A 13,783-nucleotide genomic window follows, 5' to 3' on the forward strand; every position below is an offset into this window, starting at 1 on the left:
GAAGAAAGCCTTGCTGTAACCCAAATGCACATATTGGTAAGTCTGCTTTACCATTACCAAAGGTTTATTAAATAATTGTTTTTCTTTGGAGTAGAATAATTTAATTTTATTGGTTAAAATAATGTTTATTTAACTAAAAATGAAATTATAGTCCATTATATAATGCAGTGCTGCATAATGCAAATAATCCAAAAAGCTGGGAAGAAAGGGGGTGAGAAAGCCTTCCAAGTTTGAGAAAGACACTTTGGTGATGCTCACATAATACTCAAACATTTCTACAAGATCACATATTGCAAAGTAAGTGTGTAGATGTCTGAGTAAAGAAGGAAACAAAGTATTTGCCATTTGCAAAGTTGTATTTTTACACCTCTGCTGATATGAGAGGGACATATCCAAATTTATTGGAAACACAAATGTCACAATGAATGATTTTCTAATATTACAACAGAAAGCCCCCCTACAAAATAGTGCGGAAAAAAAGCAACAAAATCCTAGTGACATAAAAATATTTATTTCTTTGAACATGGGAAATTTAGTTGCACATTATGGGGTTTTTTTGTTATTATTGTTTTTATTTTTTAACCATGAGAGCAGTAAAATCCTGTAGCAAGCTGCCCAGAGGGGTAGAGGGATCTCTGTCTTGAGAGGTGTTTTGCAACCTGCTTGGATTAAACCTGCTCTGAGTAGGGAGTTGGACCAGGTGACCCCTGGATACTCCTTCCAATCTTCCAATCTATAACTCTGTAATTGCATCATTTTTTGGTGAACCATCAGAAGATTTTAAAACCATACTAAAATAATGAATTCATAATCTTAGCTCTCTTGTGTTGTTCAGGCTGGTTTTTAGTGGCAGTTTTAATATTTTTATTCACGACAGTGCCATAGGCAATGTTGCCTTCCCTGTTTAGCTGCACCCCTCAGCTGTGTTTGGGTATCACCACACTGGAGCCATATATCTATTTGTCCTCTGGGATCTCAGCTGACTCTTGATTTTAAGCCTATTCATCAGTACAGGATTTGTCAGCTATTACTTCATGAACATAAAACCCAACATTGATCATTCCTGAAATAAGCTGACTTTGTAGTAAATAAATAGTTCTATCTGCCACAGGACATGCCAGATTTTCTACAGTTCTTTATATATATTGCAGACAATATTTGAATACCAACAGTAACTTGAAGTAACTTGAAATAACATTAATTACTCTTTCCAGGTATCTTCTAAATGAGGAAAGTAAATAAAAGTACGAATATGTTCAGAGTGTTTTGCAAATGAGAATAAAAAAGAATAAAGGAAGTTGGAAAATTTGAAAAAGAAGTTTCCTTGGTCTTATGTGAAAGAGTACAGACTCCAGTGAAACATCATTCCCAATAATTCTCAATCAACTTTAAGAAACATGTAGAGTTGTGCTTGTATGAGATATGTCTGTATACACATACACACCGAAATGCATGGGTCAACAGTGAGTTTTACCACTATACCAGTTCTTTTGGGATGATTGGGAGCAGGTAAATGACCAAATATCAAACAAATAATTAGTTAGATTCCCTAGTAGTTCTTTTTCCTACATGTTGGTTCTCTTGTAATTTTCTCTCGCGTCATGGGAAAAAGATCCTCAATCTCAAGTGCACTGCAACCTTCCAGGTTTATCAGAATTGAAATAGTGTTTCACTGCCACTTGAAAAAATCATTGGTTGGAAAAGCTATCATCAGGACCACAAGAGGAAATGATGATAAAAAGCAAAAACAGCAGAAACTTATTCTGAAGATAAGTCTGACTATTGACAAAATGTCTGAACAATGAGATGCATATGATACTTATCAGTCTTCCCAAAACATATAATCCATTGAATTTCTTTGACCTAATTGCACAAGTTTTGCATCATTCACTGTTTTTGGTATTGGAAGTTTTGTCCAATGAGGAAAAGTTTTCTTCCAATGTTCCAGAAGTCCAACCTTGAAACAGGAATTTCCTTGTAGTAGATTTATCATGTTGTACCAGACTCCTACCATTTTTATTTTTGGAGTGGGGTATACAAAAAATATCAGCTGAATGATAATGGGGAAAATAAAATTATGGAATTGGATTAGCCTTGTATTTGCTTATCTATACAGGGGAAAAAAATATCTTTTAAAAAATTGAAAATAGGGTATTTACTAACTCAGTTAAATTTGATTTGGAACCAATCTTCAGTTAAATGTGTATAAAATTCATGAAGAAATATTTCAGTATGTTTTGACCTTCTGCCACTCCAAGGAAAATATTTCTAAGGTGTCCAGGAACATAAGAAACCACCTGAATCTTGAGCAACTGTACAGACACACAAAAAACAATGAACTCATGCTGGCATGAATCACAGAAAATGCCAATTTGGAAAGGACCCACAAGAATCATTGACTCCGGTTCCTGCTCTGAACAGCACCATCCCCATGAACCACATTATGTGCCTGAGTATTACCCAAATGCTGCTTAACTCCACCAGGGTTGGCGCTCTGACCACTTCCCTGGGGAGCCTATTCCAGTGCCCAAACATTCTCTGGGTAAAGAACCTGTCTGTAATATCCATCCTAACCCTCCCCTGACACAATTTCAGGCCATTCCCTTGGGTCCTCTTACTGGTCTTGTGAGTGAAGAGATCACTGCCCCTCCTCTTCCCCTCACAAGGAAGTTGTAACTGCAGTGAGGTCTCTCTTCAGTCTCCTCCAGGCTGAACCGACCAAGTGAACCCAGCTGCTCATCGTAACGCTTCCACTTGAGGTCCTTTACTGTCTTTGTGGCCCTCCTTTGTATTCTCTCCAATAACTTTATGTCTTTTTTGTATTGTGGCACCCAAAACAGCCCCCAACAGTCAAGGCGAGGCTGCCCCCAAGGTGAGGCTGCAGAGCAGAGCAGAGCAGGACAATCCCCTCCCTTGCCTGGCTGATGATGCTGTGCCTGATGCCCCCCAGGGCAGGGTTGGCCCTCCTGGCTGCCAGGGCACTGCTGGCTCATGTTCAACATGCCATCAAACAGGACTCCCAGACCCCTTTTCAAGCGCACTGCTCTCCAACCCCTCATTCCCAGCCTGTCCGTACATCCATGGTTGCCACATCCCAGGCGCAGAATCCAGCACTTCCCCCTTTTGAACTTGATATGGAGCGTGACTGCCCAGCCCTCTAATTTGTCAAGGTCTCTCTGCCTTCCAGGGAGTCGACAGCTCCTCCCAGTTTTGCATCATCTGTGATCTGGTTTAGTATCCCTGAGTCCAAGTGATCTAGGAAGATGTTGACAACGGCATCATAAGACTACTACAGTTTGTTTCATCAAATAGTGACAGAATTTTTTAAAAAAATACTGTAGTTTTTTTTAATAACTGTGATTTTAATTTTTTCTTGCATTATCTGCCATTAAACTGCAGCAGTTTAAATCAAAGAAAACAATACCTGATTTGAAAATTGTTGAAATAGGTATTGCCTTTAACCAGTTCATTTCTTTTTTCTTTTTTCTCCTCTGAAACAAAACAATGTTCAGCTCTCTTAACACAATTTCTAGTTTCCTCATTTAAATGAAGGTTGCTTTCATCAAAACTTTTTCAGTATGCAAACTGTTAAATCCACAATTAAACTCAGATCTGAAGGTCACGTGAAGGAAGCAGCTCTTATTTCATGCCATCGATATGAAACATCACACTTTTTCAGGATATAATAATTCAATTTTCCCTTATAGTTGGTGAATAATGTCATCTGAACAAGCAAGAAACAGTTTCAGGAACGTTAGTTTAAGCCTAGGCTCAGGACAGGTATCACCTTGCCTAATAGGAGTACTGCAGTGTAGATTGATACTTCATAAATGCTCCTCATAGCTGATGGAGACAAGCAAACAGGTTCAGCATACTTCAGCACAGGAAATATAAATTGCCATGTCTTTAGCTGAAGCACCTGTAAAGAATGGCAAGTGGAAACTTCAAAACCCAACCACCTGCGTTGCAATTCCAAGAAAATAAATATTTAAAGTAAGCTGAATATAAAAATAGAATAAAAAGACATTTTGCAATAATAAGACCTTTCTTACTTTACATTCTGCTTAATTAATATGAATGACATGTTTGACTTATCAAAAGTCTGAAATTATGTTTCCATAATCTATTTTCAATTCTCATATTAAACCTACAGGTCTACTTAGCTTCAGTGTATGTTTTATATTTAAAAAAGCTTATAATATTTTTATTATTATTAAAGTTATATTTATGATCATATATTATTATAATATGAATAGCAGTTTGATAGACAATTCTGTCAATCTGATTGTCTAACACTTAAGGGAATAATTTTTCAGTCCTGTTCTACACATACCAATTAAATTCTATAGTTCAAAAATAAAAAAGCATATGCATATTTTATTTTATTTTTCCAGTTTTCAGTTCTTAATGACCTCAGGACAGGGTATTTTGAAGGGATTAATGATCTGCTAGAAGATGTTCATCGCCCAAGGTATAGAGATTTAGGCTAGTCATTAATACTAGGGAAATATTTTGTACTTCGATCATTGCTGTCAAGTTTTTTAATGTATTCAGACTTTAAATAAGCTCTTAAAGACTGTGATAATGCAAATTTCAAACTTGAAGCATTTGACAAGGCTCACATTGAAACAACCTCTTACGAAAAAAGTCTTCAGAATATCTCTTTCTAGCCCCTTATCTATTTTTTTTTTCCTTTCTATCTGACCTACTTTTCTCCTGCACTTGTCCTCTGAAGTCCTTCAGTAATCAGGCTGTACATCTATCTAAAGCCCATGAGCAAAGTTTTTGGCCTTTGGCTGAGAAACTTTAAATAGCAGTACTGTCGTATTGCCCACAAAAAGATAAATAGGCATTGTGTGAACTGAACAAGTTTGTTCAGAGCTGGATATATGTAAGCACACACACACATTGATATGCATAAGTGCATGAACATAGACAAGCACACACATTTGCCTTTTTGCTGAGACTGCTGAAAAAACATAAAATATTCAGACTAAGACTTTATTAAGGGTAAAGATCAGAAAATCCTTACTTTGTAGCTCTGATTTCCATTAATCTGTCTGTGATAACTTCACAAGAAAATGCAAATTGAATGAAAAAAATGTTTTTTTCACGAAGGCTTTTTTTGTCATGCTAAGTAAATCAAATAGAGTATAACAAGAATTTACTATTTAATTTACTTCTTACTTTGAAAGTATCCAAAATATGGTGACTCGAGCATTTTTTAACCTGACTACATTCGGAACTTTTTATTCACATAACAGCAAGTTTCTTGCTTCTATTTGGTTTATTTGGTTTCTAAAGGCAGGCTCATATTTTTACACATGCTGCTGCGGAACACTCTTCTGGATGGAATACACTGCAACACAAGGAAATACCTGCATTGCCACCCTCATTCTTGAATTTCTGTGGCAGGGAATGATACAGTGATACTTTACAGATACTTGACAGATAGAACTCCACTGAAGCCCAGATGTGGACTAGCCTCTGACTTAGATTATCCCTGAGTTGTCTTTATACAGTCTCTACCTTCTCCAATTTATATTCTGTGCCTTCCAGCACATCAGTCTTGCCTCTCTGAAGTGAAGAAAGCAGGAAGACATCATACCATTCTGGCTTAAGAGTTTGCTCAAGTCTATGGCAGAAGAAGTTCAACTTTACCCAAGTTCTCCTGCCTGATATCAAAATTGCTCACATGCATTTCAGATCAACTACAAGGGATGATTTTCATGTTAGGATCCATTTAGATTAAAAGAAAAAGTGCTTTTCCAGATGCTTTCAAACCATCCCCAAAGGCACCAAATTTAGCCTGTCTGTGTGTTCATAAGAACTGCAGTATTATGATTATAATCCTAATCTGTTGAATGAGAATTTACCTGTCGGCTTGAAGGTTGCTAGTGGCCAATCTTCTGATTCAATTATTTAATTCAAGATGAGTAAGAAAGAAAAAGTGGATGCAAGGTTGAGATTTAAGTGCTTTATTAATTTAATGAACTTACTTTGTCAGCTTTATTAAATATTTGATGATCTTGAAAGTATAGGTGCCTTAAATATATACAGCCTATGATAAATTTATATAATTGTTATCACAGTTAGCAGTTTTAAAATATTTAGTAATTGATAACTTGAAATTTGTCCTCTAGTTTAATATACCTGTATGTGGCTTCATATTTGTGTCTTGGAGCCTACATGGACGTGCTGAGCTCACATGTAGGAATATATTTAAATTTTTCAAATTAAATTATTGTAATTCATCTTGAAATGAAGGCAAGCTGAGTTGAGTATTTCCTCATCACCATCAGCATCATCATCAGTACCATATTTTCTGCTGGTCACCTCCTCCCCTCCACAGAATCACCAAGCCACAGAATGATTAAGGTTGGAAAGAACAACTGTTGGGTTGTCTGGTCCAACCTCCTTGCTAAAGCAGGGTGACCTAGTGCATGTTACTATGGATTGTGTCCAGAGGGCTTTTAAAAACCTCCAGTGAGGGAAATGTCCCAAACTCTCAAGGCAGCCTGTTCCAGTGCTCAGTGACCCTCAGATACACTCCAATACCTTCATCTCATGCTATCAAATTACCTTTGAAATCACCTTTAAGGTACTTATTTAGAAAATAAGACTTGGTGATTCAAGTCATGACTTATGAGTCAGAATTGTCTGTCTTGAATCATGTCAAGTGTAGAGTACTAAGAAGGTTAACAAAAATCTTGTTTGCTTTTAGCACAAGCAGGTATTTACAATATTAAATGCATATCAGGAGCATACCTCTTTTTAAAAATACTACATATACATCTGTCAGAAAGATGCTCACATAGGTAAGCCATAAAAACTACTCTGGGATAGAAAAAGCAGTAATTCCTCATAGAGCAAGAGTGTTATGTATGCAGATACATGCTCCCCACTTAGAGCAGGGGGATCTATTTACATGTGAGTCATATGTATCTTGTTGGGCCATGATTAGCAGTCTGAGATAATCACAGCAACTCAGGTTAATTAAAGTAATAACCCATGTACCACTTAGCACATCTTAGCCTTAAGGCTGGGAAAGTGTTAATATTCATATGTAAGGTTTTTGCTGGAAGCTTAGAGTTTGCTTAAGCTTACAAGTCTAATACCAGGTATTCAAGAAAAAAATAGTAAAAGAAAATAGAACAAGAAAAAATCCTACATCTGCCTATAAGTCAAGGATCCTATACAGAAATTTGATGTGAGATTTGGTTTATCTAATTTTCAAAAACATGCTGTGTAATAGAGTCATGTTGTCCAAATTAATTGTTGGTATTTAAAGAAGAAAGCCAAAAATCTTGAGAACAGTTCACCATCAGTTAGACAATTAAAACAGGTGAGGATGTATGGTTCACTGGAAGTGTTCACCTTTTGCTATTGACTGAATACAATACTAGATTAGACTAAAAGTCTAGGACAACTTTAGACTGGAAGAAAACCTTTTTCTACATAAAAATCTGAAGATAACTGCCTTCTTTCTAAGGGAAACTGATGTACCCAGCCGATTGCAAATGAAATTAGGAGAATTCCAAAAAATATGTGCTTACCATAGAATAAGGATGATTGCAAACCAAACAGAAAGGTTTTTCTTTCTTTTTTTTTGTCACAAATAGATTTTGAGAGACAGTTGCTTCTTTCTTCTTTGTATGCAATTTTATATTCAGATATTATTTACAAAGTTAATTGGTATGGCCTATATCAAATGCAAGATAGAGACCCTATTTCAATACAGGCTTTTTCATGTTCAATACTGTGGCTCTGTGGCTTCTTTGATGTTTTGAGCTTTTTTTTTTTTTTTTTTGTGGTTAAATGGGTAGCTCAATTTAAGTCGAGAGGCACCTCACTGGACAACATGCTCAAACACTGACTCAATTTACCAACATATGAAAATGGTGAGTCGACCTCTTTCATAGTTAAGGCAAATACTTCTCAATATAATGATAAAGGAATGCTGTCTGATCTGATATTAACTAGAAAGTCTTCCACTTGTTTTCTGCGATGTTCCCTGTATTACAAAGGTGTTTTGCTGTTGCTGTTTCATGTGTCTCTGTTATTCATGCTTCATTATAACCAAAGTGGATGTTAACATTGCGCACATATCTGATGCCTGCCAGTCACCATCAGAAAACAAGATGATCAAGTAACAGTAATGGAAGAAACAGCAGATGTTAGTGAACCCAATATCCCTTACTTTTTGATCCAGTTTTAAATATTCTCATCTGTTTGAATTTGAGGGAAATATACAAGTTGGACCAGAATTTGCTTTTGCTGCCAGAGTCCCTGCTTAGTGGTTCTGGTGGTAGTGATGATGATAGCAGGCCCAGAAGCAATGTTTTGAATATGTATGCCCCCTTCTCATCACAGAATCAAAGAAAGGTCTGTGTGCTGTGACTGAAAGATATGCAGTTGATTTAGTTCCTTGCAAGACTATTTGTTTCTCTGAAGGCATTCCTTGCTTTGATCAGTAAGTTACCATAAATAAAAAACATAGCAGTTGCATAAAAGAGTCTTTTTCTTGGGAAAGAATAATGTATCCTCAAAATTCGGCAAGCCCATAATCTCTACAATGTGGTATGGCTCCAGATCAAGAGCAATCCTCTCTGCTATTTCCTGGTGTATAGATAATGCGGTTGCATGATTTGTGGGATGTTTTGTCTTTTTCTGGGAACAGCCTGTGTAGCAAAGATTTGGTTGGTGTCTGGTATTTTTTTCCCCCAACTAAGTGTAACCTCTTGCTTCAGCATAATAATGACAGTTCAAAGTCAATTATTTAATATTGGAAAAATAAAATGTTGCATTTTATATTGGATAAATAAAATGTTGCAAAAAAAAAGAGTCCTGATTTACACAAAGTTTAAAGGACACGTCCAAGAACAGTTCAAATAAATTAAAAGAGTTCAGATTGCTAGATTTTGGAACTGTACAAAATAGAAGTAGAAATAGAAGGAAGTAGAAATCATCTCCCTTCTCAGTAGTGCCCTGAGACAGGAACACAGATCAATAAGAATCTATTTCACAGAGATTGGAATTATGCAGAAATATAGTTTTCCATCATTGTCCACACTATCTTCCCTCTACTGGAAGAGAAATTTTATCTCATGGATTACAATTCTTCCATGCCCACAGCACAGCTCATGTGAGTGCAACAAGTTGAAAAAATGCAAATCTGTGTAACTATTTTATTTTGTAGGACTGTATTGGTTGATCTGAGGTAAGAGACTGAATTATTCTTTTAGTTATATGCAATAATACATCTCAAAGCAGCATGTCTGTGATCATCTTACAGAAGAGCAAAAATTCTTTTCTCTTTCTCAGCCTCCATAAGGATGCTCAATTACTAGGAGATGTTTGCATTCTCTGTGTATCCTGGATGTATCTCTTGCACCCTCCTGGAGTCAAGAAAATAAATCTGTGCCTTTATTCATTAGAATAAAGTTCCTTAAGGTGCAGAATGGGAGAATTCAAACAAGTATTAAAAGTTCCACATTGGACTGGAATTTTCATTGTTCTTTGGGATTTGAGAAACCTTTTAGGGACATCTCCTATAATTTATAGAATTAAGAAAACATGAATTAAGATGTACACAGCTATAGTTTGGGTTGGCTAGCAGCAGGACTTAGATAAGCAAAACAGGATTTACATAAGCAAAATAAAATAAGTTAGGAGGAAAAGAATAATTCATGTTTTACATAACAGCAACTGTATTCTCCTATGGCACTAAGTAGTACACATTCTACAATATGTGATCCATTATGCAGAGTTAAAATTTAATCCACCTTTCAAGACAGGTCCACCCAAAGAGATAAACTCATTCAACCACATTTTCTGTACACAGGAAAGTGACAAAAAATTTGCTCATCCAAGCAGACATCCAAGCACAGAGGACATCATGCTACATCCTTTAGATGTGAGATTACGTTACATAACACATATAAAACATCTGGAAAATATTATACAATACTTTGATTCTATTTATGAACTGTTTTTTCATAGATGGTACAAATATTGTGTAGCAGCAATAAATCTTTCTATTTATTTCTTGCAGTTATTTCCAAATAAGCACAGTACATGAGATAAAAATTTGTTTTATTACAACAAGATCTTTGACATGAGGCTTTCCAGTTACAGTGAACCAAAAGCACTTTTCTCTTAGACTACTCTCACCTGAAGCAAATGAACAAAAAATGAACAAATGTAAAAGTTTTTTTATGGGTGAGACAAGATCATGTATCTTTCAATATGAAATACAAAATATTCTAAACAGTTTGGGATTAAATTATGTTGCTGTTTATGGTTCTTTGATAGGCCTTTCCTTAGTCTTCCACCAGTTTTAGTCATAACTCCATGGAGACAAATTATTCCTCTCTGCTTCATTTCATAATTCCTGAGTATTGGAAACAAATTGTTTAAATATTATTAAATTCCTTCAACATATTCTGTCAGTAGTTAGTCCTTGCAAACGAACATAATCACACTCTTGAAGAGACCAGCACCTTGATTAAAGACACAGATTTTTCTGGAAATGCCACTTTAATTATATTATATATATTATATCTTAAGAAAGATACCTACAACAGTCCCAACTCTGACTTTCTTACACAGAAGATTAAATTCCTGAAAGAGATGACCAATTAGAACAGTAGGTTATTTAAATGAGATGAAAAATTACAAAAAATATTGTTATTCTTGAAAATAATTTGTATATTGATTTGTATATTGACTATTCCATTACACTCCAGAAACACGAATTTTTCAGAGTTTAATTAGAAGTCTTAATTCTTAACTCTTAACTTGTATGTAAAGCATACAAGAAGACCATGATTCTCAAAACCAGTTAATTTATTCTGTTAGCTTCTTGAAAATAAATAGCAAACAGGAATTACTTGCAGCAGTTCTGTCAGGACACATTCTTAAAAAAAAAATCTGTAAAAGAATTCTATGGTCTTTTTTCTTCTTTCTAAAGGAGGAAAATTTTCTATATGCATGCTAAAGTAAACAGGACTTCCTATTTGGAGAATTTTCCCAAAATAATTTCAGTTTCCTAGCGTTGTCAAGAATCAAAAAGCAGGAAGCTGTTTTCTGGGACATTATTTGAAATAACCAATCCACACTGAAGGGAAATCCTAAACTTCTGTGGGTGCCCACCCAAGCAGCTGCATCACTCCTCTTTACAGACAGACAAGGGAGAAAAAATATAACAAATGGTTATATTAATAATATAACAAATGGGCTGAAATAAGGACAAGGGGAGATCACTCAACAGTTGTCATGTCATCACATTAAAACCAGACTCAACTTGGGAAAATCAGTTTAATTTATTAACAAATCAGAGTAAGACAATGAGGAATAAATCCAAATCTCAAAGACACTTTGCTATCACCCTTCCCTCCTTTTCAGGCTTAAATTCACTCCTAAATTCTCTACGTCCTTCCCCGCAGTACTGGGGTAGAATGAGAGTTGCAGTCAGTTTGTCCACTGCCCACCCTCCTCAGTGGGAGGACCTGCAACACCCCTTCCCTGCTTCTGAGTGAGGTCCCTCTCACAAGAGACAGTCCTCCGCAAATAACTTGTGTGAGACCTCATGAAAGGGCTCCAGGTCTTCATGACCTTCTCCAGGGTAGGCCCTTTCCATGGAGTGTGTCTCTTCAGGAAGAGGCAGCTCCAGCGTGGGTCCCCTGTGGGGTCACAAGTCCTGCAAGTCTGCTGAATCACAGATGGGCTCCTCTCTTCATGGGTCACAGATCCTGCCAGGAGCCTGCTCCAGCATGGGCGTCCCTTGGGATCACAGCCTTTCAGGCACACCCAGCTGCTCTGGCATGGGGGGGATCTCTGCGGGCCCGTGGCCCTCCATGGGCAGCAGGGCCACACTTCCCTCACCACGGTCTGCACAGGGGCTGCAGGGGAATCTGCTCCACTGCCTGGAGCACCCCATCCCCTCCTTTTACACTGACCTTGATGTCTGCAGAGCTGTTTCTCCCACATCCTCACTACTCTCTTGGGCTGCACTTGCACAGGTCTTTCTAAATCTGTTATCCCAGATGTGCTACCACCATCACTGACAGGCATGGGCATGGGCTTGGCCTTGACCAGGAACTGCTCCATCTTGGAGCAGCTGGCACTGGCTTAGTTAGACCTGAGCAAAACTTCCATGAACTCCTCATAGAAGCCACTCCTATAGCCCCTCCCACAACCAACCACCATGACCATTCCACCCACAGCTAAAAAAATCTGGCCATGAAAACCAAATAAAACTTCCAGCACTTCTCTTTTCAGAATGAAAATGTTACAGATAGGTAAAGAAATCTTGCCTGCAACAGAACTGTCTTGTGAAGCAAAGATCTAGAAACAAGCAGCTGAGGAGATAAAGACTATTTGAAAAAAAAAAAAAAAAACAAAAACCAGCCTATAAAATCAAACAACACCAAAAAAAACACCCCTTTTGATTTATTTTATATTTATACCGCAGGTATTTTATCATGCTTATTTTCGGTGAAACAATCAACTTTTAGTAATATCACATTTCCCTCCAAGCAACATTCAAAATAATATTTCACTTTTTCTTTGGACAATTATTTCCTCAGTTTTTCAACAAAGTAGTTGCAGTGGGAGATCTACCATCCATGGAGAATTTCAAAGTGATTCACCCAGCTGAATAGAAGCTATTATTTTATGCTTGATAATGACCTTGCTTAATTACAGCTGAAAGCACAACCTGACTTCACAGAGCAAGCTGGTAAAAAAGCAAAATATCAGCTGTCTACCACACCACCTGGTATCCTCAATCCTTCTAAGGCAGTCCTTTAATCTGGGGAATAGTAAAGAGTCAGTACTTGCTGCTTTAGCTTGTAACTTCCTTCTATCCAGAAACAGCCAAGTGTGTCATTTCTTATAATACCAAATTTCCCTGTGGTACTTGGTGCAGCAAAACCTCCAGTGCTGCTGTCCTGCCTTCCAGAGATGACAAGGACAAATTAACATGCCCTTCCAGTCAAGCTGAACCCCTTGGCTACGTAGCTGTTGCCAAGGAAATGTCCCCTCATCGCTGGTACCTGCACATCTGGAGGACAGTGGGGCTCAGTGGCACTTCCAGCCTAGTCCAAAGCCATGGGAAGCTGACGGGGGGAATGGCTGATGCCAGCAGGAGAGGCTGAGCACTGTATATCCCCTCTGCTAAGCGTAAATAGCACCACCTTGTGTTCCCGCAGCACCGCCTGCCAGACTGCCCTACTGTAAATCACTGCTGTACACTCCTTTCTGTAGTAATTAAAACAACGCTCTTTGCTGTGCCCCTGGGTTAATACAATTTGTTTTATTCACAGCCTAAGTCATTTGCCTCCCTGCAGCACACTGCTATATTATGTCTATCCAGCAGTGTTGAGGGAGCAAGTGGAGTACATTTCAAGGTGTACATAAATCCAGTTCAGGTTATTTCAAATGAAATAATAAGGTAAGTGCTATGTGCTTGACTCCCATAGGGAAAACTCATAGTAAGATAAAGAAAGACTCGGGAAAATCAAAGCTTTGCTTCAGGTTCCTTCATTTTAAAAAAATGAGGAGAGGGAGAAATACAAAGAGGAAAAGAGAAAATACAAAGAGAAAAAGAACTGGGCACTCTGGAAATGCCGTAAAGGACAGGGCTATGGCCACCAGGGGAATTCCAGTCTCTGTTTTGAAAGTGGGTACCAGCATCATACCGTTCTTTCCAAGATGATTGAAGTAAAAAAATCCACTTAAAAATATTGACACATCAAAATCAGAGGAAATCTCTAAAGAT

The sequence above is a fragment of the Zonotrichia leucophrys genome, chromosome 3 (genome assembly GCF_028769735.1).
Source record: "Zonotrichia leucophrys gambelii isolate GWCS_2022_RI chromosome 3, RI_Zleu_2.0, whole genome shotgun sequence".
NCBI lineage: Eukaryota > Metazoa > Chordata > Aves > Passeriformes > Passerellidae > Zonotrichia > Zonotrichia leucophrys.